The following is a 27,674-nucleotide window of genomic DNA, read 5'->3' as shown; positions in this document are numbered from 1 at the left end:
TTCCTCCTCTCTCAAATGGCTGCTGCTCACCTCTGCCTGAGCCTTATCTTTGAATTGCAGCCACTGTGTAGGAGGTCATTCTTTCATTAACGTAACATTTTTTTGGTTCCTACTGGGTGTTAGACATCATGCTGGACTCTGTTTAGACAAAAGTGAATGTGACTGACAAGTACTCAGGTAATTATGGTACAGTCTGAGAGCTGTGCAGAAGGGGCTTGGAATCTCTGACTGAGGGCTGAGCTATCCAGAAAAACTCCATGATGGAGGGGGTGTGAGAAGGAGCTGTGAATGCATTATTTCTCTGAACGTTTGCTGAGCCTTCTCTGTTTGTACTTCTCTCTGTCTCCCAGGCGCCTTGAGTTCCCCCACTGAAAGGCTGGACATCGCAGTTCTTGCTAGCCTCCCAGGCGTCCTTTTCGGCCCCCACTACTCTGCCCAGCCACATTGCCTTGGGTATAACTTTTCAGCTGTTCTGGATTATATTCTTCAATTCCCTGGCCGCTTGGGGCTGCCCCTTCATCATCTGAGAATGACTTGGGGTTATTTCTCATCTTGATTTGAGTGCAAGAGAGGCTTTTCTTCGTGAACTAGAGCCATTCTGAATGCAGGGCGTTTGTCTCTAAGTTAGGGAAGTATACTATCTGAAACATTGTTCCAGAACAATTGTGAGTAACTCCTGACCTTTGACCCCACGCAGGCACCTAGCTTCTGCAGGATGGCCTGTGATCTACTGCTAGCCATGGGCTTTTCAGCTCTTACAAACCAGGGGAACTTGGGGAAATAACACAGCTCTAGTTAGGACAAGGCAGAAGGAGCCTTTTTAGAATCCGCATGCACTCAGGTTTTGAGTGTGGAAGCCAGGAATTGGCAAAGGCTGTCCCCTATGTATTGTATTACATAGGGAGGCTGGTATACTGTGACCCTTCTGGAATAGGCCAGGTCACAAGAGCCTATGGGTGCCAGGAGCCCCCTCTGGGCAGTATTGTGCCGGGGAGCCCAAAGAAATGCCTGGCGTTTGCCCCAGACTGCAGGACTTGCCCTTCCCTGTCCAACTCAGGCAGTGAATCCTGCAGCCACAGGAGGGGGAAGTCCATTCATCTGGGTTCCCAGTCCTGGCCCCATGCCGGGCGAACAGCAGGGCTCAGTTAGTGGGGGTGTGGGGGCGCTGAATGGAATGTGTTCAGTTTTGCTTCACTTCTGCTGTTAACTTGCTGTTAGACCTTAGGCAAATCATTTCTCCTCCCCAAGTCTCATTTATCTTGTCAGTAAAGCGGTCCCTTTCCCAGGACCAAGTAAAATTACTCGCTTTTAAGTTGAAAAACACAAACCAAATACATTTTTTTGTTGTTGTTTTCTGACTTGGGTCTTGAATTAAAATGGAAAAAGGGCTGTTGGCCACCAGTCTAAAGAATGCCAGATAAGGTCAGTTATGGACTGGGACTGAAGGAGCAATGAGTGTCTAACAAAAGAGTGAACACGGGTGACTGATCCTGTGGTGTGGCTGTCTGTAAGTGCACGGGGAACCCAGAGTAAGAGAAACTAAATGGGTAGAAATGCTGCTCTAACGGAGTGAGCCTGAGGTACCTCTGAAGGGCTCTGCCTGCACCCTCTCCTCAGTAGTTAATGACCTGAAAAACAATCATTGCCTTAGGGGAGTTTTCTGTTTTAAAAGCTCTATTCCAGAAGTTCCACTTTCAGAACCTTTTTCTGTTGCTGGTAGAACACTGTTGAACACAGATCTATCACCTTTTCTTTTTGTCTGTGTTTACCTATCCAGAAGAATCTAATATAGGATGTGCGTCTATTGTATAAGTAAATGACAACTGTTGACCAACCCCAGTGGAGAAAAATTGCCGAAGTTACAGTGTTTGTTCTTCACATGGATTTTTAAGTTTCCTCTTTTAGTTGAACGTTTTTATAAAGACAGAAGTGGAAAAATAGCTTTATTTTGACATGTTAAAGCTCAAAGACAAGTTAACATAAATTCTGTATTAATTAATATCTGTGGTTTATTGAACTTCTGCTCTGCAGGGTGCTTTATATCATCTGTGTTACATTTTTCCGTGACAGCAGTCCTGTGAGGGAGCCATGAGTGACTCAAGGTGCTGTAGTTATAGTAAGGATTCTACTCAGGGCTGTCTGGGCCCAGAGCTTTCCCCTTCCCATACCCCACTGTACTTTGGAGTTTATATAATATTTGAGACAATATGTTTGTGTGCCTTATTTTTTAAAAGTTTTGTAAGTTCTAAGAAAGCGATGTTTGTTACTTTTTAGAGAGCTCTTCCTTGACACTCCCCTAAAGGCCCAGGCTGGATGGGGTTCCTCTATCGCCATGGCCACTTCAAAGCTGTCATTGTGGTTGCGTAGTTATCTGTGCAGTGACTGTCTAACAGCAGTGTTCACTGTGGAACTGCAGACTTTGTCAGCTCAGAATCCTTATCTGTGCCAAGCCTAGTGCCTGACCCATAGTAGGCCCTCTTAAAAAAATTGAGCAGGCATGAATGAGTGGAAACCATGCTTGTTAATAGCATTATGTGGCGATAAGACCATCATTCCTTGACTTTCTCCCCAAAAGTATAAAGTTTCAAGCAGACAAATGAACAGATAATTCTTAAAATCGAACTAATCTGGGCGAGCAAAGAGAGTTTAAAGATAAAAGAGGGAGCAGCAGTAGTGCACAAGGGAAACATTAAAACAAATATATATATATTTTTTCCACAGAATCTTTTAGAATTCTTGAGGGTTACAGTTCTGAGCTTGGTTTCCAGATATCATTGCTTTAAATGTATAAAGTGTATTTTTAAAAAGTGAAACCCATACTCATTTAGAAATGGAAAAATATGTAATCAAGTCGTATCAGAACAAAAACGTGCTTTTTGTGTAAAAAGCTGATTAAATGGAATCATCCTATTTAGTGATTTAAAAGGATTTGATTAAAATAATATCTACTTTAACTACTCTCAAAGGGCTGAGGAGAGAGGTTTGGTTTCCATGCATCCTGGATGGCCTTTGTCTGGTGTGATTAAAGGTTTTTCAGTGCCTGCCATGAGAGAGGCCCCTGCCATTGCTGCAGTTTCAGTGAGACCAAGAATTCCTATACTGTCATTCCAACTGTTTGCAGGGTTTAGACAGCTGCGTTCAGGCCACAGATACGGCCACAAACACTACTGCCTATCTGACAGACACAGAGGCCTTCCAAAACAAAAACTGTCATTCAAAAAGAAAAGTAAAAAGAAAAATTACCTCCTGCCTTAGAATTGTTTTCTTTTTCCTCTGAGTGAGTGAATTCTTTGAAATGTGTTGGTCTGTTAATGTAGAATGTACATGGAAGTTGCTCCATTTTTCAGTGTTTCTTTGGTTTTAATAAGTCCCAAGAGAAATGATAAAAAACATCCTAGATTCTTGGTGTGGGGATAATTGTCTTGTAGGGGGAAAATCTAGTTCTAAGTAATCGAGGGTTAGAAATCTGAGGCCGCATCAGGAATCCAGCTTTAAAGCCATGTCCACATGATTTCTGTGCAGCTGGTTAAGAGGTGGGAAAATTAATTCATACAAGTTTTTTCTTTTGTGGGAAGAATAAGATTTCTGGAGTCAGAGGCCAGCAGTGTTTATGTGGGGTATCCAAAGGCTTCACAATGCTAGTTGCTGGGGTGACATGAGGATGTGTCTCCAGTGTGAATAGGGGGACATTGGCTTTGGGGTGTACCGCCCCGATGCGTGTGCTGGTTGCTTTAGGGAGGTGAGGGAGAGAGTGAAGAAGAGGAAGGGAAGAACAGCATAAGCTACAACTCCCTGCTATCAGTGGGAGTCATTGCTTCCTGAGTGGGCATGGGGGCGTTGCAGGGGCAGGACTCAGGTGCGTCTGGTGCCTCTGAATCCATGGACACTGGACAGGGCAGCTCCCATGTGCAGACAGGAATTGTTCCTCAGGCCCTCCCTGATACATGCGCTGCAGGCTGCCAGCCTCAGAAAGTATAGGAGGCCAAAGTGGCTTACATTCTTCATTTACCTTTCTCAGCCTCACACACAGATTGACCCATTCTGCTGGTGATCGGGCAGTGGAATGACCCAGCCTCAGTGTATAATTGAGTAAGAGTCATGTTTGACACAACCCACTTTCCTGGTGACTGGGGACCAGGAAAAGGAAATGGCTTTGACTTGGGGGCAGGGAGAAAAAGAGCAGGAATGCATGCATGGGGTGTGTGTGTGTGTGTGTGTGTGTGTGTGTGTGTGTGTGTGTGTGTTTAGGAGGAAGGGACATGCTTAGAATTCTGTTTTAGACTCAAAGGCAATCATTGTTAGTCTTGGCCCAAAAAATAGTTGTTATGTATTGTCCGTAATAATTGACCAGCTTTCTTTTACGTAAATCCCTGGATTGTAAAACTAAGTGGTGCTATCGAAGAAGAAAAAATATGCCCTTTGCCAATTGGAATTTCAAAAAAAAACCAAAAAAATCCCTCTTTCTAGACATTCTAAATTTAGGAGGATATTGATAACTGATCTAGAACAACTGCAGATAACAGTGTTTTCATTGTGATTCAAGGAAAGAGTTGAAAAATTGAGGGTTTCTTGTTTAGTCCTGGATATAGAACAGTTCATTCATTCTTTACACATTAATGAACACTGGTAGGCCAACCACTGTTTAAGGCCACATGTTATCTTATTCAGTTGCCGCATGTTGTATGTAAGGAAAATAAAGCTCAACAGAACGGGACTGAATTGCCCAAGGACTAACATCTAGGAAGCAGCAAGATCCAAAAGTATGTCTCAGACTTGAAGCCCCCTTCTCTTTCTCCTCCAGTGTGGATGCTCTCTTGTCCTGAAGCCATCATTATCAGCCTCATGTAATTTAAATGGTAATTTTATAGCCATCTTTCATTTTCTCTTCACTGAATTTAAAAGGTCTTTCTCCCTTATATGTGGTTTTAAAAGTAGTAGTGGTGTTTTTATCAAGGAACAATTGGAAACCTTGAAAAGAGAATCACCTCTTTAACCTGACCTGGCCCTACAAGATAGTCGCCCTGTGAAAACGTGAAAATGACTTCCAGGGGTGGCATTCTGCAGGCAGTGGGAGCCGGGGAAGCCCATGAGACACTCATTTTCTTTCCACTGCTGGTTCCCAGACTTGGGGATCATTTTCTTATATTCTTCATCTGAGTAGCATTCATCATTCCCTGTGACAAAGGCTGGATGTTGCCAGGAGAGAGTGGGGAGAAATGCTGCCCACGTTACAACAGAGAGACAGGACGAGCTCTCACCTACATACTTTGTACCATTTGTTTTTACACGGAGGTTTTCTCCTGTAGCCATGAGATACTGCATAATTTGTTTCACTGCAGCCAGGCCTGCTGTGTAGAAGTTGGAATCATTTGGTTGTCTGCCTTGCATAGACTTATTATCTGCTGAAATTGCGTGTGAAGGAAAGATTATTAATAAAATATGTGTGGAGAATGGCTGAAAAGATGCTTTTGTCAGTGCCCCTAAATGTTTTTAAGAGCAGAGCTGCAGTTTTCTAAGACTGGTGTTGTATAGGCCATAAAAATACATAAAAATTTAAGCTTTTCCTTTAAAGGTTATTACTGCCCACTTTTAGCCCACAACAAAATTTAATTTAAGCAGAAAACCTTCTTTATTAGCTTGCTGTGCCTGCTGTCACAAATTACCACAAACTTGATGGCTAAAAAAAACAACAAAGATTTATTCCCCACAATTTAAGAGGCCAGAGTTCCAAGAGCAAGGTATCAGCAGGGCCATGATACCTTCAGAGGTGGAGAGAATCTGTTTCCTGTCTTCCCAGCTTCTAGTGGCTGCAGGTGTTCATTGACTTGTGGCTACGTCACTCCAGTCTTTGCCTCTGCCCTCACATTGCCTTCTCCTCTGTGTGTCTCCCTCTGCAGCCTTCTTATAAGGATACCTGGGATGGCTTTTAGAGCCTGCTGCATAATCCAGAATAAGCTCTTCCTCTCAAATCCTTAACTTTATCACATCTTTGCCATATAAGGTAATATTTGCAGGTTACAGGGATGAGGAAGTAAATACCTTTGGGGGGACATTTTCCGCCTAACATACCTCAATTTGGGAATTTCTGTAGTTTTCATTTATCAAAACATAAACATTGCAACCCCTTGTTTCACTCATTATGTCAGTCAGTTTAATTTTCTTGGAAGGAGTCACTTGGAAGATCTAAGAACTAGTCTCTTCTCCCAGTCCCCAGAGCGGGCAAGGCCTTGCCTGTCTTCTTTCTCAGATTGAGGTTTATGTAAAGAAGAGGAATTATGGGCTCTGAAAGCTGAAAAGAGGCCTTGGAAATCATACCCTCTCAGTCTTTGGGGGAAACTGGGGCTAGAGATGTAGGGTCACCCAAGACTGGAGCAGAGACGGGACAAGCACTTATTACACTAGCCCACCTCTTCCGCTTTATTCCTGCAGACCCCCAAGCTGTCTCATGTGATACAAGCCTCTAGGTCATCTTTCATTTGAGAGCCCTTCAGTACCTGAAAACCCAATCCCTGAAAAATCATTTTTTCCTAGGCCAAGAGCCCTAGTTCATGTAACTTTCTTGCATTAGCTGGTGTCAGGAATTCCATCATTCTGATCACTTCCTCCTGGATATATTCCCTTTATATCACCATCTTTTTGAAAACATGGCACTCGTACATGAACACAGTACTTACAAGATGGTTTGACCAGTGTAGAGTAAGGGGTTACTGTCAAGTCTCCTTAGATGCACATTTTCTGCATCAGTACAGGCTATACTGATGCAGATCAATATTACATCTCTCATTGAGTCACTTTATCATATCTTCAGCTTGCATTGAGCATAGGTGTGATAAAAATCCTTAGGACTTCTTAAGTATGAATTGCTTTAAACTCATCTCTGTTCCCCATGCTACATAGAAGATCTGGATTTCTGTCAGTAGCTGGATGGGATAGCTTGGGATTCAGAATATAGACCAGATAGGGATCCAGAGAACAAACAGATCTATGAGCTGGGGCATGCTCATGGAAATGGTACCAGCAGCAGAGTAAACAGAAGGCAGTTTGGATAATCTGGTAAGACATAGTACAGAGGAAACTCTTCTATAGGTGGCTGTCCAGATGGACAGATGTTTGGCAGCAGAAATGTGTGGCCGGGCATGTCAGGGAGCCAGGTGAGAGGCATGCGAATGTGCAGGGACTTCAGTTCAGAAGCTAATGCAAAGAGCTGAGTCCAAAAGAATGAGTTATACAGTCAACTACTGAAATGGGGTAGGCCCCAAGACAGACGCTTGAGCCAAGAGTAAAAGGAAGCCCTGGTCTGAAGTCAGAATTGTAAAATTGTTATGATTCTGAATGTCTGTGCCTGAAAGCCTTACCCATCCAGAGTCTGGGAACAGGATCACTGGCAGAACTTGTAAACAGGATGAGTTGTTTCTGTTGAGTAAACAACTGAACGTGAGGCAAGTGATAACTCCATCGTATCCACACATACAATAGATTATTTACAATTGAAAGCAAGATTTTATCTGTTAATTTGGAAAGGAAGATGGTGCTCTTTTGGTCAGTTGTGGCTATCATTCTAGCCTATTTAAGTCTTTTTAAATCTCTATTCTGTCTTCCAATTAACTATCTCCTTTCAGTTGTGAATTATTTGTGACTGCTATAAGCACATCTTGATGAAAACATTGACCAGAGACAAATGTGCAAAGCCCTGTTCCAAGGACCTCTCTCCAGGTCAGTGTTGTTCTTCCATGATGTTAGTGCCTTTGGGTATGGCCATTCAGTCACTGAGGCCACTAAAGTGAATTATCACTTGACCCAGGGTTTCCCATCTTGCTTAGATATGTTTTTGAGTGACTATCAGGTGCTTTGCTGACATCAAGGTGTTCTGCATTTGTGATCTATCACTCTAATAGTCTTGTGAAAATGCCCTGAGATGGAGCAGTACCATGGGAAGGGAAAGTTGGTAGGGTGCTTAGTCACTGCTTTGAGTGGAGAGGTGCCTGGATGTCCTCATTGATGTCAGTAGCTTTAAATCTTGAGTTCCACTTCCTGTAACATACCCAAATGATAGCCCAAGGGTGATTTTTTTTAAAGGAGGGACTGGAATGTTGCATTCAGGTGAGGAGTACTAATCTTACTAGGGTTATGAGGGTTAAGGGTTCACCTCTACTGAAGACTGATCCTCCTTTGTGGGTATGTAGACAGCAGCTCCCAGTGTTGGGTGAACATCGTGTCTTCTCGGAAGATCTAGGGGTGTTCATTAAGTTGTGAAATGTGTCACTACTGAATATAGTCAGAGTGTAAAGTGAAAGAAAGTGAGATGCTGGGTGGATCAGTGATGATAACAGAAGGGATAAAACAACAATTTATGCATTTGCATAGTCCCTCCAAATAAGGCTGCCATGAGAAAGTGAGATGGTTTCAGGGTGGAACGTGAGGCAGCATCATGTGGTGGAGAGTATGAGGGCCTCGGGGGCTTGAGGAAGTCCTGACCGTCTCACCAAAGAGCTGGGCCACAGGAGAAGCTGACAGTCATCAAGAGTAAGGTGCAACTGCGAAGAGTGTCTGAAGTGGAGGCACAAAGTGCCGTGAAATCCCCAACAGCAATTAGATGAAGAGATGCCAGTGAGGGGAGATAATCATCATCATTTACCAACTTATACTTGTTGTGCCCCCTTTCTTTGGTCAGTACTGGCCAAGGATGGACTAATTCCCAACCTTGATGTAGAGTGGATTCATATCATACACAGGGTAGAAGAATGGCAAGAGGGAAGGCTCCTGTCCGTATTATTTTTTCTGTTGCTGTGTGTCAACATACATAATGCTATGGTAACTGAAGACAAAACCTTTGTGTGGGGGGAGGATTTTGTCCATCTTTAGAATATTCTAAAGAGTAGGAGTGGGGGAAATGTAATTAAAAAAAAAAAAAAAAAAAAGCTGGAGTACCTGCCACTTTCCCCATTCTACTGTTACTAGATGAGGGAAAAAACTTTTTTTTTTTCTTTTACAAGAGAGTTTGATGTACATCAAAGTGCCGCTTATGGCAAATAAAGTAAATTTGATAATGGGAAAAAGTTTTAACAGCCCTCAGGTGTTGAAAATAAAGTAACTTATAAAACCCACTTGTGAAGTTTAGAAGTCGTTATGGTGACCACAGAGGTGTTAGGTATGGGAAGGCCTCACTGGTAAAATGTCAGGAGTGTTTTTTTTTAATATATGGCCCATGAACTGGTAGGACAAAAAACTTTTGACAGTTACCATAATATTTATTCTGTTTTCTTATATTTGTTATTAATAAATATTGGCTAACTAGCCAATCATATGTCTTTACAGTATTCCATTTTTACAGTGGCCAAGAAGAAAATATAATCAGGCTTCTATGTTTTCTAGATGATACTGTTTAATATATAACAACAAATACTATATAATGTTCTTGGCTTGTTACAGAACCAACAGAGCAAAATGTGTTCGTTCAGAAAAAAACATTTGTTGTTTTTGTTTGTTTCTTTGTTTTTTGAGACACAGTCTCACTTTGTCAACCAGGCTGGAGTGCAGTGACACAGTCGTGGCTCACGGCAGCCTCAACCTCCTGGGCGATCCTCCCACCTCAGCCTCCTGAGTAGCTGGGACTACAGGTGCATGCCATAGCGCCTGGCTAATATTTTTTATTATTTTTGTAGAAACAGTGTCTCCCTATGTTGCCCAGACTGATCTTGAACTCCTGGGCTCAATTCATCCTCCCACTTCGGCCTTCTGAGATTACAGGCATGAACCACTGCACACAGCCTAGCATTTGTTTTTTTGTTGTTGTTGGAAATATAATTTAAAAATTTTTCTTTTGGGGGCTAAAGCCCAAATCAGTGAATATCTGAGGCCGATTTGCATGTAAATTTTAGGCAACCATAATTCACTGGATGTTTACCCCATGAGTATCACTCCGCATCTCAGCTGAGATTCAAGATAGTAAATGACAGGTTTTCATATTTTCCGTCGTACTGCCATCTCCTGTGATCACTGAGAGCATTCTTCACCCACATTGGAGGAATTGGCCACCTCAGATGCCTTTCTCTGAAGGCCTACCATGTTTTCTCTTTCCTCACAACCAGGTCCCTGAGTCCAGTTCTTGTCACCTGTCACTTTGGAATCACCTTCACGCGCCTGGCATTTCAGACTTGTCTTTCAGTTTCTCTGTTTCTTGCTGAACTCAGAATCCTGCATTGAGGGTATCCACTCAGCCCAGCCCTGTGACTGTACCATAGCGTCTTGCTCCTCGTGGAGCCGGTTTGCTTTACAGTATGCCACCACCTGCAGAAACCTGTCCTTACTTTTCTTGTTTTTGTTTTTCACATTCATCCTGTGGGATATAATGAGGTTTCTCTTCCAATAATCTGATCAATCTTTTATTCTTTAATTCATGGTACCCCACCCTCACCTTTTCTCCTTTTTCTCCTTTTTGCCTTTGTTAGATGCCCAGGCATGCCACAGTACCAGGCGTTATCAGTACCAGCTCACATTCCTTTCCTTATTTGGAAAGAGGACTAACTTCCTAGCTCATTACAGACACCCCTTCCCCTTCCTCTCCACTTTCTTTTACATACCCACCTTATCTAAAAAAAATCGAATGTTAGCCAACTGGGCTTAGTTTAGATTGTACAACCTGACCCCAGCCAATGGGGAAAGGATACAGGGGCAGGACTTGCTTCAGGAATAAAGGCTCTTGTGCCTCTTTGTTCAGGTGTGTTCTTATGGTGACTGGCCAAGGAGGCACCCCTATGCACAGAAGTAAAATTGCTTTGCTAAGAATCCTTTGTTCGAGTGTTCAGTTTCCTTAGGATTTTGAGCATTGTTCCTAATCCTTCACTTTCGTATGTCTTCAGTGAGCAAATGAAAATAGGATCATTAAAGTGAAAATGGATATTTGCTATTTTGTTTTCATGTTGCAATGCAGATAGTGTGAAACATTTCTGAAGAAAAATCAAATTACCTAGACTCAGATCTTTAGGACAGTAGTTACAGTTTCTCAGGTTTTTACAAGTAATCTACTAAATAGGGGAGAAAAATTGAAATGAACAGCTGAATTCACTTGCCTTTTTTTTTTTTTTTTTTTTTCTGTTTGAGACGGAGTCTTGCTCTGTCGCCCAGGCTGGAGTGCAGTGGCCGGATCTCAGCTCACTGCAAGCTCCGCCTCCCATGTTTACGCCATTCTCCTGCCTCAGCCTACCGAGTAGCTGGGACTACAGGTGTCTGCCACCTCGCCCGGCTAGTTTTTTGTATTTTTTAGTAGAGACGGGGTTTCACCGTGTTAGCCAGGATGATCTCGTTCTCCTGACCTCGTGATCTGCCCGTCTCGGCCTCCCAAAGTGCTGGGATTACAGGCTTGAGCCACCGTGCCCAGCCAATTCACTTGCCTTTGAATTAACTTACCAGTTTTAATTTTTGAATAGGAAATAAGAAAAGCTTTTAGAATAAACATTCCTGAGATAGAATAAATCCAATAAAAATTCCTATTTTGTCTAAATTCAGGCCATGGTACCAAGACCAGGAACTCCTAACCGTGGGCAAAGCAGAAAAATAAACTCTGAGTTTACTCTTAAAATGGGGATAGGGGAAGGTGGAGAATTATGCCAAGGTTGGGAGTCTGGGTGTCTGAGAGATGGGTAGGTCTGGAATTATTCTATAGGAATGAGGAAGGAAGAAGGGGTGGTTTGGGGAAGTCAGTAGTAGTGAGGTACCACTCAGTAGTAATTGGGGCAGCAGTAATACAACTGATAAACTTTTGTGAACAGGAGGCAACCCTGGGGTTGGCTTGTGGGTGCCAGCACTGCCACCTGCAGCTCCTGGGTACAACTCAGCAAAAGGCATCTGCACTCTGGGCAGACAGATTAGAAATGGGCACTCCTTGCAGGTTCCCTTGCAGCAAGGTTGGCACCACCTTCTGCACATCCCTGCTGGGTTTTACCTTCCCATCAGTGGTAGCCTGGATAAATGCAGGTGAGTCCTTGTAGAGAACGAAGGTTGTCATGTTGAGTCTTCTGTTTGATTGGAGCTGGGAGGCAGAAGAAGCAAGTGCTCCACCTAAGATGAGTCCACGCCCAAGGCCCTACAGAGGGTCAAAATACTGGGGAGGAGGCACTGAGGAAGGTGGGCCCAGGGCTCAGAGTAACATGAGAATTTTTTTTAATATGAGGCATACAAAGGAATAGATATGTGTATGTGTATCCACACCCACTCACACATTTACATTGTGTGTGTGTGAGAGAAATAAACAACCCTCTTACTCATCCTGCAGCTTGGAAGTCCTTGTGAGTTCATTCTCTCCACACCCTTCTCCTTCAATGGAACCACTATTCTAAATTTTGTGTTTATCATTTCCTTGCTTTTCTCTGTAAATTTGTTTCCCTAAACAATTTATTGCTAACTTTTATTTACTCTGGGACTATATAAATGGTCTTCTTCTACCATTTGCTTATTTCCATCAACATTTGTTAAGATTCATCCAACATTTTTAAGATTTGTTCCTATTGATGCATGAAGCATCACACATAAAATTTATTTATCTCCACTGCTGTCTGGTCCGCTCATTGTATAAGTGGAAGACCACTTTATCCCTTCTCTCAAAGACAGTTGGGACATTTCTAGTTTTGCCATTTTAAACAGTGCTGCTATGAACATTCTTGAATGTGCATCCTGCTGCAGTTTTTCTAGGATGGGTGCCTAAGGGAAGAATTTCTGGGTCTTAGAGTGTGTGCACCATTCACTTTGCTGAATAATAGCAAATTGTTTTCCAACGTGGTTGTACCACTTGACATTCCCACAAACAAACATTAACTTTTAAGGCAAAGGGAAGTATGAAGGAAAGAAATGAAATGTAGGATTAACTAAACATTGGAGAGGAAAAGGAAGGATGTCATTAGATCCTGATGAAGTGCAACTCCTTATTAATATGTAGGGTTAGAACTGGGGAAATGAAGAGAAAGGTGTAGATTTTAAATGGCCATTATGGAAAGGGTGAAAGGTTAGCTTGCGTGGACTGTGGGTCACATTGTCACCAGGGAGTAGATTCCATCTTGTTATCTACGGGTATAGAAACACCTGTTTCTGTACTTTTCACTCAGTTTTCTCTAATCAGCAATAATCTCCAGTGCTCTGAGTAGTAAATGCTGCCAAGCATGTAAATGTGCCGTTCCTACATCAAACTGATAGTGGCATGGATCCTAATAAAGCTTTTAAAACTGATATCTATGCAGAGGCACGCAAATATTTTGGAGATTACTTTCCCCAAAACACAAGTGATTTTTCTGACAGCCATGCTTTGTGTCTTATAAAGTCAGTAAACTTACACCGGATTTGACGTTGCTGTCTCTTTTACTTTGTAGGTTTCTTTGATGAGAACTCAGAGCTTCCCTGTGGTTACTCATTCACTTGACCTGAGAAAAATGGGTCCATAATATTTTAAATAGCAGATTAACTGTGAAATAGGAATAGTCCCCAGTAAGCATATTGGCTTCGTTTGTAAGTTCTAACCACTCTGATATGTAAAACTGGTGGGATTTGTTTTGTTTTTTAAAAAATTTCCCTTCTTTCAAGTCTAGATTTTAGTAAGGCTAACTTAGTTTGTTAGCATTCCTATGAAACTGAAAGTAGAGCATTAAACCATTAAAAGCACTTGTTCTCTGGAGTCTCAGAAGTGCAGCTTTTTTTACCTTGTTATTTCTGGGTCACCCTTCAGTAATAGCATTCATCAGATTTACTTGATTCCAGGCCATAAAGATTAGTGATGGTGGCATTTTCAAAATCTTTCTATCAGAGTTTTTTATTGTATATTGACTAGTATTGTCTATTTGAAACTTTTGATGGTGACAGTACATATCTGAGAAGGCAGCATGGTATTCTGGAAATAATTTGGAAATTTTGTGTTTGGCCAAAGAAAATGGAAAAAAACCTCAATGTCCCCCATTTGAGATTTAATTATGTAAACTGTGATACATCTATTAAATGGAATATTATATATTAGTTAAAATGATGATGATCAAAATTGCTAAATAAGTTGGACAAATGTTTAAGGTTGTTAAATAGAAAAAAAAAGCAGTATACCGAATCATATGTGGAATGTGAAGATTGGATAGGATGAAGTAAAGCTGTCTTTATTCACAGGCAATATGACAGTTTATGTAGAGGAATCCTAAGGAATGTATAAAACAGCTACTAGAAGGTACTAAAAAGTAAATTTATGAAAGTCACAGGATTGAAGGTCAATAGACAAGTCAATTGCATTTCTGTATATTACCAGCTAATAGCTGGAAAATCAAATGAAGGAAACAATCCTGTGTGCAGTAATAACAGAAAAATATGAAATATCTAGGAATGAATTTAACACAAACCAGTCCATCGGTGCTATCCCTGGAAGCATTTGCACGTAATGGATGCTAACAGTCCCAGAAAACTCCCTAGGAACTATACTTTGGTTTTGTATCCCTTATCATTTTTCCGAGGGAAAAAGTTATATAAACTTGCATAATTGTTGTTTACCATCATTAATGTATGGATTATAATGTCAATTGATATTCAACAAGCAGCACTCCTAGGGCCATTTCATAATTTACCTGATAATTTACCAAGCATGTTTTCCTCAAACTTTGGGTGTAGTGTGTAGTCCTGAGTGACAGATGGGGGCCAGATTAAATCTCAGGCATAAGATATTCACTCAGACAGTTGTATTATTCTTTATTCTTTCTTCCTACCTCTCTCCAGGGTGTGATGAGACATTTAATCTATCAGACACCAGGAGGATCTATATAATGATTTTTTACATGCCCCAATCATTTTAATGTAATCGTCCTTCTTTTTAAAAGGCTTCATTAAGTCTATTGTTAGGATTGGAAAACTACCTAATAGAGACAGGAGGGCTTTCCTCGTTTTCAGAATTCAGACAGTTTTGTTAATTGTGTAGCTTTAGGTGAACAGTAATTAAATGGGTTGTGAGAATGTGCAACATTTATTTATAGTAACATAAGCATGTCACATATTTATAGTCATTACTGCAGAGTCTACTTGATAACATCCTTTTGAGGGGAAGGTCATGACTGTTAAAAGTAGCTTCAACAACTATTTTTGTCAGGGTCCTTGAATATTACAGATTTGTGAATATTGCAGATCCAGGTACCCTTGTGCTAAAGAAATACTATATGTATTAAACTTTTTGCAAGGAACCTATACGTGCGAGGTTTTAAAATATGCTTTTAACATTTTACATGTAAAATATTTGAGTTAAGTATGTTTGCCAATGTCAGTCGGAGTCTTTGGATTATTATACCAAATTTTGTACCTTACTTTTAACAAGGTGATAGAATAGTAATAGTTAATCTTTGGTTCTTAAATTTGTTGATGAATACAGATGTAGTACATTATTCTTAAAGTGCTCTAACATGGCACATTTATCAAACAGATAGGAGAGAAACTTTCCATCAAGTGTTGAGGATCTTAATGCCAATGAAATCACTCTTTGGAGGCCTTTTGAGGATCAGATGAAAGCTAGAAATCTTCCCCACTGGAAACCTGTACATGCATACGCACACAGATACAGAATGATATTTCAGGAAGTCTTGAGACCCCTGCGTGCCTATTCAAGGACCTAAAGATGTGAATCTTTTACCTTAATGTGGATTATACAAATAGCCCCCCTTCTGTTTTGCACTTCCCACCCCCTTGCCTAATCTCTCCCATGCCCATGTCTACAATGTCTACAAATCCATCTTTATATATACGTTTTCTCCATAGGACATTTTTACTCAATATCTTCATTTTACCAATTCTGTCTAAATGTGACAGAAACAGAGATCCCTTTTCCACCAACATTGATTTCCAGCTCATCCCCTTATTTCCTCAGTTACTAGTATTAAAGGTTGTCATAAACTTCTCCCTCTGCCCTATCTTCCAAAGAATTTATGGACAGCTCCCTTGGAACAAGCATGCTTTCTTAACTCCATGCATCTAGTATATTGATAACTTTTTATTCCGTGTTCTTTCAATGGAGCTACCACTTTTGTCCCTTCTGTTATTTGTCCACACCACCACAGTGCAAACCTTAAACATCTGTCCTTTAAACTCTCCCAGTCACCTTGCCGCTGGACTCTCTCTCCCAGCACTGTGCTACCACACTTTCTAACTCAGTCTTCCCTTGTATGTGGTCTGCCACACGCAGGCATACACTTTACCTTGCTCCCATCTCCTTGGCCACCTTCAGTGGTTCTCTGTCACTGGACACAGCAAATTTTAAATTGCCAATTTCTTCACTGTGGGGGCTGGCTCTCCTACTCCCATTTCTGCCAGAAACTATTTTTCCAGGTTCCTTGCATGTCTGTTTCAAACCACTCTTATCCCATCTTCCTGTACTGCTGACATTCTGTCCCTCTAAGATCGTTAGTCTGTCAACAAGCCATCGTTGGGCATCTCACATTTTCTGTGTTTTAAGTCACTGGGCTCTGCAGGAAGGTGGGTCCCCATGAGTTGGCAGCCTTTTTTCTGTGGAGGCCTGCACTTCTGTTCACCTAGCAACTATTCCATACCATCAGTCTGGCTCCATTGTGTCAGTGGTTCAATAAAGATACTTTAGAAACACCTTTTTAAAAATTATGGGGTGGAGGACCAGAATACTACAAAGGAAATGAGTCCCTGACGTCCCCATGTGAGCAGCCTCATCTTCTGAGGCCAGCTGGTCTGGAGGCCGGTGGCTTCTGCTTGACTCAACAAGGGGCATGGAGACAGTGATCTGTTCTCCGCATCGTAGCACTAAGCCAGGCACAGGGTAGGCCCTTAAGCGTCTGATGAAGGAATCATGCATGTATCCGTGGCATGTCTATTGCAGTATTTCATAGACTTAACGGAGCTGGAAGTGACCTTTGAGATTATCTCCTCCAACTACATCATCCGATAGCTGAACAAGCCACAAGTCAGGGAAGCTAAATGACGTGTCTAAGGTCAGACATCGGTAAAATCAGCCTCTCAGCCTGTTTTCTGACTTCCATTCTCCCAATCTCCCTGTTTTTGCTCTACTGGAAGTGCTCAGTCTATGGTTCTTTTCCTTTCTTTCATTTCTGTGCTGATTGGTGTCTGTTCTGTGCTCAACAATCTGAGCTCCTGCTATGAGAGACCTTGGCTCTCTTCCTTGTCTGCTGCACCTTAGTAAGCATTAGTACATACTTACTAATTATCGTACATTTTCAATAGCTCTTGGTACTTTTCAGGTTCTTTTACATATGTTTCTAATTAGATTTTACTACAAACCGGTGAGATAGGCTGAGCAGGTATTTTTCCCACACATCAGGTGAGAAATCGGAGGCCCGGGGAGAGTAGTACTTGTTCAAGACCACCCTGCTGATGAGTGACACAGTCGAGGATAGAATCTGATTCTCCTCTATGAGAGGATGATGGTGAGTTAAGACTGTTTTGAAAATCTGACTTCAGGCTGTGGAATCTTGCCTGCCTCTATGTAAATGTAAAAAATAGGATTTCATATTTTCTAACAGTTTTCCATTTAGTAGCTCATTTCATAAAGTGTGTTCTGAAGTACGTTGGTCCCAGGAGATGGTCTGTGGAAAATGGATTGTGTGGCCAGATAAGCTGGGAAGAGCTGCTTGTTATATCCCCCTCTTGGGGACTCCCTGTGCACATTAACATTTAAAGGCTCTGAGAAGTCCTACTCCAAAGACTGTTTAATGTGTTGTTTTTATAATTGTGGTAAAACACATGCCACTAAAATTTACCATATTAACCATTTTAAAGTGTACAATTCAGTTGTGTTAAGTATATTCACATTGCTGCGCAACCAGCCATGACTACATCTTGGAAAACTTAAAATCTATATCCCTTAAACAACAACTCCCAATTTTGCCATTCCCCTAGCCCCTGGCAACCACCATTCTACTTTTTGTCTGTATAAATTCGACTCCTCTAGGTACCTTCTGTAAGTGGATCATATAGAATTTGTCCTACAACTGCCTGATTTCATTTAGCATAATATCCTCCAGGTTAATCTGTGTTGTAGCACGTGTCAAAATTTCTTTCTTTTTTAAGGTTGAATAATATTCCATTGTATGTGTAGACCATATTTTGTTTGCATTCATCCATCAACGGACACGTGGGTTGCTTCTGCCTTTTGGCTATGGTGAATAGTGTTGCTGTGAACATGGACGTACAAATATCTTTTGGAGACCCCATTTTCAATTCTTCAACTAGATACCCAGAAGTAGAATTGCTGGATCCAATGGTAATTTTATTTTTAATTTTTTAAGGAACTACTGTTGTTTAACATATTTTTATACTCAGTTCATAAACTTGTTCGATCACAAAGTTCGTTTTCCACATTATACCTTTGGGTATGCCACAGAGCATGGGTTTTTCAGAAAACGCTTTGGGGAATCCTGAGCTGAGTAAGCAATTTCTACTTACTCCAAGGGGTCAGGAACCTCAGGATGCTGGCTGGGGAATTTGGCCACTAAGTTTCCAGCCCGAGGACAAGGTCAGCAGTGCGGTCCCAGGAGCTGTAGAAGAGGAGGAAGCTCGTAGGGTGCACAGCCAACTGTAACCAGGGTTCCTCTGCTACTCCAGAACAACACCATCAACCTGACATGGAGTGAAGCCGCTATTGTGGTGCTGAGGTTGTTTAGGACTGAACTGGTTGGACAGCATCTTTACTGGTCAAGAGAGTAAGGAGGGCAAGCCTGCCTGCCTCTGTGCAGTTAGGGGCCTGGGGAAAGCTTTATGATGAGAAGTGTCCGATTTCAGAATCCACCGTTTCCCCTATCTCCCTCAAGAAGAAAGAGTACCCTTAGTCAAAATCTAAATGGGCTCCTCTGCAGGGCTTGTTGTGTTGACTCAATCTAATTGGTCTTTAATGTGGTTCTTAAATAGGGGAGGAATAATTGTGAACACTGTAATTGTGTGGGTGGGTAAAAATTTCAACCAAGTTGATGGAAAGGGTGTGTGGGGGCACAGGCAGTAAACTGAGGAAAGAAAAAAACTTCTTTTTACCCCCAAAAAGCTGTTGTGTACCTCCAGTGTCACTATGGTCAACTTTTCTCCAGGACCAGCTCAGGAAGCCTGAGCTACTGGTGACCCTAAAGGGGGGATTACATGATTGAACACTTCAAATGCCCAGTGTTGTTCCTATACACGCTGGCTTAAAAATGGGCATAAGCCGGAATGGTTTTAGGGACATCTAGAAGAAAATAAACTGGGAGGTTCCTGTAGCTGTTGCAGCTTGGTATTAAGGATGAGAAAAACTGTGGCGAGGACACAGAGCCCCAAAGAGGCTTTGAACCAGCCTGCAATAAGATCATAGAACACTCAGCTTCTTAACTTACTTCACCGAGAACAGATAATGATACCTCACATTGTGGGATGAGAATTTCATAAGCTCTCTGAGATCCTTAGATGAAAGCTGCTACTGATCCGTAGACTATTATTATTATGAGACTTTACTTTTCCGTAAATAAATGTTATAACAACTTCTCTCTGACTCTGGCTCTAAATGAGGTCAGATTCAGCCTCTCTCATTGGCTGACTCTTGCCCTGTCTTCAGGACCACAGTTCTGCGTGGAAGCACTGAGATGAGCTGGAAAGAGTTCTGATAAGGGCTCAGGAAATTCTGTGCAAAATTTCAGACAAGCAGCTTCCCCTCACAGGGCCTCAATTTTCTCATCTCTAAAGGTCCCTTTCTAAGGTCCGTTCCAGCTCTGTAGGTTTGTGATTTTATCAAAGAAACAGAACAAAAAGTCAACGTCTAATTACAAATGTTTATTGAGTCCCTGGTATGAGGTAGACACTGTTTTAGGTACATGGCCTAAATTGATGAACAAGGTCACTTACTTTAGTTGGGAGAAAAGAGATGAGACAGTAAGCAGTAAGTATTAATACGTAAGTAAATTCTGTCATTGTTAGAAGGGGATATGTCCTATGCAAAACCAAAATAATGTGGTAAGGAGAATTGGAAATGCAGGCAGAAGTGCAATTTAAAAAATGTAACAAAGAGGAACTTTTCCATTATAAGATTTACTAGATCAAGTCCGTCATTAAGGGGGTGGGAGCTGTAAATCTCTCCTTTGGAGATTTTTTAGGAAGCAAAATCTATTCATGTTTTTGGATTCAGGCATATTCTTGTTTGAATGTAGAAGGGTTAAATGGATTACCCTTTTGAAGGCTTGCTTTTTAGATGATTTAGTGGTGTGTGCAGGGGTTACTCCAGAATTTTGTGTGTGTGCATAAATACACACATATACATATATAGAAGCACACACACATACACACACACTTTCTTCTTAAGGAACAGTAGAAGTCAGAGTTGGGAGGCCCAGATGCTAACACACCTCCACACCAGCTCTGAAAAGGCCAAGTAGTGTGCCATAATGCTATAGCTCTCCCACCCTGCCATTTCACAAGAGAAAAAACTGAAACCCCGAAATGCTAGCAACTCACAGAAATCCCAGTGAATCAGGGATGGGTAATGGAACTTGGCAGTCCTCTGGCCTCTTCACTCCTCCCTGCATTCCTCTTTCAATGAGATTGGCAGCTCAGTTGTTTTCTCTTCGCCTTCTCTCTTGCTTGTCTACCGCTTCTACTCCCACGGTTGTATACTTAAATAGTAATAAAACGATAGAATACTCGCTCTAACTCTTATGTATCCAGACCCACCCAATCCAGTGTCAGAATGATATGAGTCAAAGAAATACAATCTAGTGACAATAATTTCAGAATAGCACAACTTGACTTGTCTTTCTCAATACCATAGAGGGATATAGAATTACAGCAATACTTATTTAAGTCCATCTTTCTCCCTCCAGCTTTCCTCACCCTTTACAGCCCTTACAAATGAGCCCCCAAGCCTTTCCTAACTGTGGCCCACCTGCTCTCCCACCTTTCCTCCTGATTCTGTATCACAAAACTCCCCCAAACAGGTCAGGGCAAAGGGAAGAACCAGAAAGGCAAAGCCAGAGTCCACATGAGCAGCTGGGAAGAGTAATCCTGGGAACGTGTGTTACCGTGTCTCTGCGCTGCACTAGGCATTCTTCTATCTTACCTTATATAATTTAATCCTCACAGAAATCCTGTGTGGTAGGTATTGAGATCTTCATTTTACTGATGAAAAAACCACAGTCAGAGAAGCTTAGTAACTTGCCTGGTGTCATGTGATAGAGAAAATGCTAGGATTTGAGCCCAGGTCTGTATAGTTATCAAAACTGTGCTCTGTCTGCTATGTTGCTACCCTCTATAGAATATAAATCCCAGAGGATCTATGTTATTTCAGTTGCCAAATTAATAAAACTCGCCGTCTGGTGTTCATATTAAGGCAATTAAATTGGTTTTCAGCTAAGATCTTGAAAGGACAGTAGCTACGTGGAAAAGAGGATGCCTCCCCCAAAAGGCTTGTGCAGTGGAATGTTTGTTTTGTTCGGGACCATGGAGAGCTGTCTAGGCCTCCCTGCCCGCAGTCCAGAAAGATCCCAGCAAGGCCTGTGGACCCCTATTCCTATGCATCAGAGGCAATGGCTTTCTGACTCTGTCAGTCTTTTAGCAGGTTTTACACCCAGCAGATGCTCATGTTAGGCCTGGCCGTCTGAGACAATGCCTGCAATGCTCAGAGATGGGAGCTCAGAGGGTTTTCAGAAGTACTGAAAACTTTAAACGATTCCTTCATCCCCAGAATAAAATAAAGATTCTTTCTGACAAATGCATTGGCTCAGTTTGTGAACTTGATTCAGATAACCTTAGGAGTAAAAGTGTGCAAGACCTCATTTTGTGGCTACCTGGTAACACCTTGGCTGAAAGCTAACTGTTCACTTTAATAGTGAGTAGTGGAGGGGAAAGGGTCTGAAAATGAAAGAAGGCCTAAGAGACCAGAGAAGAAAAATAGCTAAACCCAAACCTAAGGAAATACAGAGTGAAATTCAGAGTAATGACTGGGGGAAGGTAAAGCAAAATAGATGAGACAGAGTGAGCAATGAAAGGTAAGTTAGAGCAGAACTATATGTGACCTGAAAACAAGGCAAGAGAGAGAAATGTACTATAGACAAGGGTACAGAGTCATGGGCAACAACATCACCTGATGTTAACAAGATGCAGTATAGAGTTCTATTCTCATCCATGATGGCGTCAAGGCTTTCTCCTACATTTCAGGAGAAGGTTAAGTCGAGTGTACAGAGAGCTTTTGCATGAGTTCTTTTTCCACATGCCTGAGAATATATTAGTTACCTCGAGAGGAAAATCATTTGAAAGTAGAGGCACTAATATTTACCATCATCCAAGTTGCCCCTTAATAAACTATGAAGAGACCAGCGCAGAGTGAAAAGAGCTTAGGATAGATTCTGTGGCAGTGGCCCACCCAATGATGTTATCACAAGTGAGTCATTACCAAATGCATTCTTCACATCTTGCAAAAGATGTTTTTCAACTTTCCAAAGTTTGCAGTGGGGATTTTTTAAAGACCATGCACCCACAGAAGAGCAGTTGATACTTTTCCTTTGTAGAGCTGCTATGCTTTTTAAACTATTTACCCAGTTTAAAATGTTATTTGACTTCTGAGTATTCTATACCCACAGCCGATGACTTTATTTACTCCTTGCTTTCAGTTCCTGAGGCGTATGTATGCCGAACTGATTAAAAATAGCATTCTAATGAAATGGTTGGGTGTGTTGTTACAATATACGTCAGCTACAAATGGGAACTTCTTTCCTCAGGAAATTTGATAAACTGAAGGTCAATTTGAGTGTTTATATATATTCTGTGAGAATGTTTTGTCCTTCCTCATGGCTTCCTTTTCAAAATGACCAGTTAATTTGGGCTTCCCACCCAGACACATATTTTAACACTTGTAACAGTTAGCTGAGGTCCGTTATATTAGCATGATACAAGAGCTTGGATTAAATGTTGACCAGCAGAGCCTGCGAGTGTATAGAATCTTAAAGGAAAGCAGAGAGAGTCCTTATTAGTTCAAATATTGGATATTTTAAAAGTAAGAGGGGATGGTTTTTATCCCTTAGATCTTGGCCCTCAGCAACATGTGAAAAGCTCCCATTCTTTATAAAAGGGGGAAAAAGTATAAAATTTTTTACCTGACATTTTCTCCTCAATGCCAAACTTACAGAAAGCCTTAATGCTTGAGGTGGCACACATATTTTGTCTAATCCAGTGTTTTCTCAAAATTTGAGCCGGTATTTAAAAGTCAGGATATTTCACATTTTTTTAAATGCAGATTTATGGCTTTTCTTTAAAAATAGGATGATCTGGCAGCACAAGGCCAGCATGGCCTCCTAGAAGCCATGACTGGGGCTGGAGCTGCATAGTGGCCACCTCTGCAGGTGGTTTCTGGGTCCTCCGTTCGGTTCCCTGTGGGTCCCCACACCTGTAGCCTATGGCCACAAGTGTCAGTTGCCATTCATAATCACTGTTAATCACTGCAAATGTACTGTAGATTTTTGTATAATTGACAAGAATTTGTCTGTACCCATCTGATAACGTGAAAGAGACAGAGGGACATAATCTCACTTGCTCCCAGCTCACCTCACTTGTGTGTTAGCTGCCCTGTGGCATGTGATCTGCACCTACTGCTCATCCCCTTATACCCTGTTTTCACCCTGCTGCAGTTGTATTTCCACTGCTGCTGTTCTGCTGTAGCAGCCATGTGGAAATTAGAGCTTTCTCTTGTGTGACAAGCCCTTTCTTGGGTCCTTGTGCTCCTCTACCTCTTTGACAGTCAGTGATGGTGTGGTTGACCAGCACTCCCTCTCAACACTGTCCTCCCTTAGCCTCTGTGACTTGACTCTCTCTTGCATTTCCTTCTATTTCTCACTCGTCTCTCAGTCTGCTTTGCAGCCTCAACCTCTACTGCCTTTTTCAATTACTGTGATCCCTTTATCAAGTATTACATGAACTTTCAGGTTATGTTTTTACAATTCAGACAATACAGAGGTATGTAATGTCTTTTTTAAAAAAATTATCCTCCTTCCCACTCTCCTCAGAGTTAGTCATGGTTAACCCCTGGACAGTTGTCTTTCCTGACCCTTTTCCATGTAACCTAGCTTGTTTGTTGTTGTTTAACATAAATAGGATCGTTTCATAGCTACTGCTACTGGCCCTGGTCCACATAGATAGATGTCTACCTTACCTGTTTTATGATCTGCCAGCTACTTAAATGTTGGTATTTCCCAGCATAGCATTTTGAATAATTCCAGTGTTTATATCTTTTTTTTTTTTTTTTAATAATTGTGTATCTGTTTTTCCTAAGACTCTGAGCTGGTAACAATAGTGTCTTTTCATGCTCCCTTGGCTGTACGTACCTGTAAATTCAGTGAGTGAATGAATGAATGTTGGCATTTTTGCACATTCCAATTTATATTATGATCCTCCCAATTTATATTATGCAGAGAATACTAAATTATATCATAATTTAAATTCAAAAGTAAATATCCTAAGCACTGTGGTAAACATATTAGTGTAATTATTATAAGGTACAGTTAATCTATTTCTCAGGTCATTTCCTAATAGTAATATATTAATTTTGCTTTTCTCATTAAGATCACCAAACTATTCAAAAGATAATTCTGCACACCGTTTATTTTGGTTAGGAGAAATATTGGTGGCTAGTTGTTTCTGTTTTGTATATTTTGAACGAGTGTGTACTTTGGCGTCTCACCAAGACAGTATTTTTGTATGCAATTCATTCTTCATAAAAGTATCGTTTATCTTTAAAGGGAATATAAATGCATAATGGTTGTATAAAGAGAATTGCCTTAACACAGCATCTCTTCAGTAGGAAAATAGTTGAGGTTTATGAAGTGAGCCTTGTCAGATATGATTTGAGCTGTCTTGCTAAGGGTTCCCATTCAGTATCATGCACTGTTCTCAGCCCTGATTTAAGGAGAAACCAATGAAAACATCTATCATCTGATAGCCGTGGGATATCATCCAAGCTTGTGTCATGGTCCTGTAATGTTCCCGGGTTTGTAGAGTGAAGAAAATAACACTTGGGTATTTGGAATTTATTCTAAAGCTGTTTTTGTCAGGGGTGGATGACTTTCTCATTCTTGAGTTGAAATGAGACTTTTAAATATTCTTAATAACTCTCTTATTGCCAGATCCTCTGCATGAGACACCAAGGGTGAGTGTTTGAGAATAATATTTTTTAAATTTATTTGGGTATTTTTTTAAAGTGGAGGAGGTGAGACTTATGAGCAGTAATGAGCAGTAATGAGCTGAAGTCAGTTGGTCACTAACAGTCCGTATCAAGCCATGATCCCTTCTTGCACAAATTTGAAAAACGTGTAAACAAACACAAAGTAGGTAGTAAAGAAGCAGGAAAATGGAAACTAGACAAAGACCTCTACAGTCCATGCATCTGTAAAACTAATTAAAAATCTGCCTAAGGGGTTAATGGAGTGGCTAAAACTCAATTTAATATGGACCATGGTCTCAGGGAAGTCAGTTCAAGTACTATGTTTTAAAGACAGGTTCAGAGAAGAAAGAATATTCTATTTCAAGGACTGTCATAAAACAGTCCAAGATTTAGTTGGAGACTTGAAGTGAGTTCATATTATGGAAGGATTCAAATGTTGGAATAAGAATTTGAATGACTTCAACAAGGAACAGAAAAGGAATAAAATGATTCTGCCCATACTGATACCTTGTATTTATAGATGTACTATAGTTTACAGACTCCTTTTGGGAATGTTGTTTTATTTTATCTGCACTAAATCTTAATGAAAATCTCAAGTCTTCGTGAAGACTGAATCTCCAGGATTGCTGATGGCAAGCTGGGCCTGGATGTGGGGGATTAAGGGGAGAGAAGAGAGGGAGACATAACTCTCTCTGAGTTTCTGCGCATCCGACCAAAATAGGGAATGGAAAGAGGCAGTTTGGGTGAGAAAAGATGATCAAACCTAGCCAAGACTAGTGAGGAGAGCTGCTGACAGTGTTAAATGTCAGGTCCTGGGGGATGAGAACAGTGAAGTTAAGAGGTTGCTGGTGAACTTTGCAAGAACCTGTTTTGCAGCTTGGTGAGCTTGAGAGCCAGAGTCTGAGTGGGGTGAAGCAGAGCCGAATGGTCCAAGAGACACATAGTTAAGCAGTGGAGGAGGCTGATGGACTCAAGGGGAGAAGTAACCAAAAGAGAAACATGAGGGTCAAATGATGCTTGTAAATCAGGGAGCTGCTACGATGCTACAATTTAGAGAAGCAGCAGCATGACAGCATGAGATCATGTTCTGTGTTGTTTATTTGCAATTTGTTGAATTTTACCTCCCTCAGGAAATAGCTGTGGCTCAAAGGCAGACAGCTTTGGGTAGAGGCACATGACAGCAACATTGGAGAAAACTAGTCAGCAGTGGCAGCAGCAAGGCAACAGACCAGGTACTCGTTACCATGGAGGGAGCTGTGGAGGGAGCTGGGCACCTGGGGTGGGCTGTGGGCATTGAACAGCACGGTCCACCAGGCTGGCCAAGCATCTTGCAAATTAGTGGTACAAACATCAAACATGTGTGATCATTACCACTGAAAACATAACTCAGAGCTCATGCCCATAGGGTTGTCTTCATATATATGCCTTTTTATGCCTTTTAAAAAAAAAAAATACTTAATGAGTATTTACAACATTAAGTCCATAGTCACCTTGATCAGATCAAGCCAGCCACTCTTATGCCTGAGGTACTTATAAATGCTTTGTGTGTTGGGTGTGTGCTGCTGCTGTGCTCAGCGGCCACCTGAATTGATATTGCACCCAGAAATTGCACAAAGGGAAGTGGTAGATGTGTGTGTTTTCTCCCAGTGGTCCATCTTTGTTTCTCTCAGCCTTTCACCTTGCCGCTGCTGCACAGGATTATTTCGGTTGAAATACTACAAGACTGAAATATATAGCTTGTTCCTGGCGTGGCGAACCCTTGTATTGGCATGGCATGAGATAACTGTCAGCAGATTTCTGGAATTCACATAAATGGCATCCAAAGGAAGAGGCTGTCAGTCATCAGGTCATCTGTGTGCTCTTTGCCATTCTCACAATTGGCTGATTCTTCAGGGCACATGTGCATAGATGGAGCATTTGTTGGCCCTGACTCTTGCTTTCAGAGGCTGGCCAGAATCACAGCCAGGCACTGTTGTAACCAGACAGTGCCCCAATGGAGGAATCACGCTGCTCTTGTTGGAATCCAAAGAGAGACACTTTGTCATTTGTTTATTAGGGATACTTATATTTTATCCTGGATTGAAAATAATAATTACCAGAAACCATTAGTTACTAACACAAGCTGTCCACTTTGAAACTCAATCCAGCATTTAAGAAAAGCAATGTATCTTTGCCAAATAACTTGAGGTCTTTGTGTGTGGAGCTGACAGATGGAGTCCATTGATGATGAATGCACTTGGATGCACACAGAGTCCAGGAGAGCGTCCTTGGGCCATGAGGGTTTGCCAGAAAGTTAACAAGGCTGAGTTCAGAAGGGCTGTGGACAGAGAAAGTCAAACCAGTGAAATAGCATGCGTGGAGATTCTTTTTTCAGTGGGATAGCTACCAGGGCATTTATTGCACCTGCTTTAAGATGATACACCATGTATTCATTTAGTTTTAGCCATATTATAGGAGTAACTTACAGAAAAGAGGACTTTTAGTACAACAGTACTTGAGAAATCAAGGCAAAAGAAATTGTCTTAAA

At 41.4% G+C, this 27,674-nt stretch overlaps 1 protein-coding gene across 5 annotated transcripts in view; it reads left to right on the top strand.

The window, feature by feature from the left end:
- The window catches only part of FYN (FYN proto-oncogene, Src family tyrosine kinase), a 207,483-nt gene that overhangs the window by 27,379 nt on the left and 152,430 nt on the right, over positions 1-27,674 (top strand). Inside the window, exon 3 of one of the 5 annotated variants that reach the window (XM_038001005.2) lies at positions 26,278-26,379. The exons of the other annotated variants lie outside the window; for them this stretch is intronic. The gene's annotated coding sequence lies outside the window, so the exon portion shown is untranslated. The remainder of the gene's footprint in view (positions 1-26,277; positions 26,380-27,674) is intronic. 5 annotated transcript variants of the gene reach the window in all.

The sequence above is a fragment of the Chlorocebus sabaeus genome, chromosome 13 (assembly GCF_047675955.1).
Source record: "Chlorocebus sabaeus isolate Y175 chromosome 13, mChlSab1.0.hap1, whole genome shotgun sequence".
Classification (NCBI taxonomy): Eukaryota; Metazoa; Chordata; class Mammalia; order Primates; family Cercopithecidae; genus Chlorocebus; species Chlorocebus sabaeus.
The sequence above is the reverse complement of the archived record's forward strand: the minus strand, read 5'-3'. Positions and strand labels throughout refer to the sequence as shown.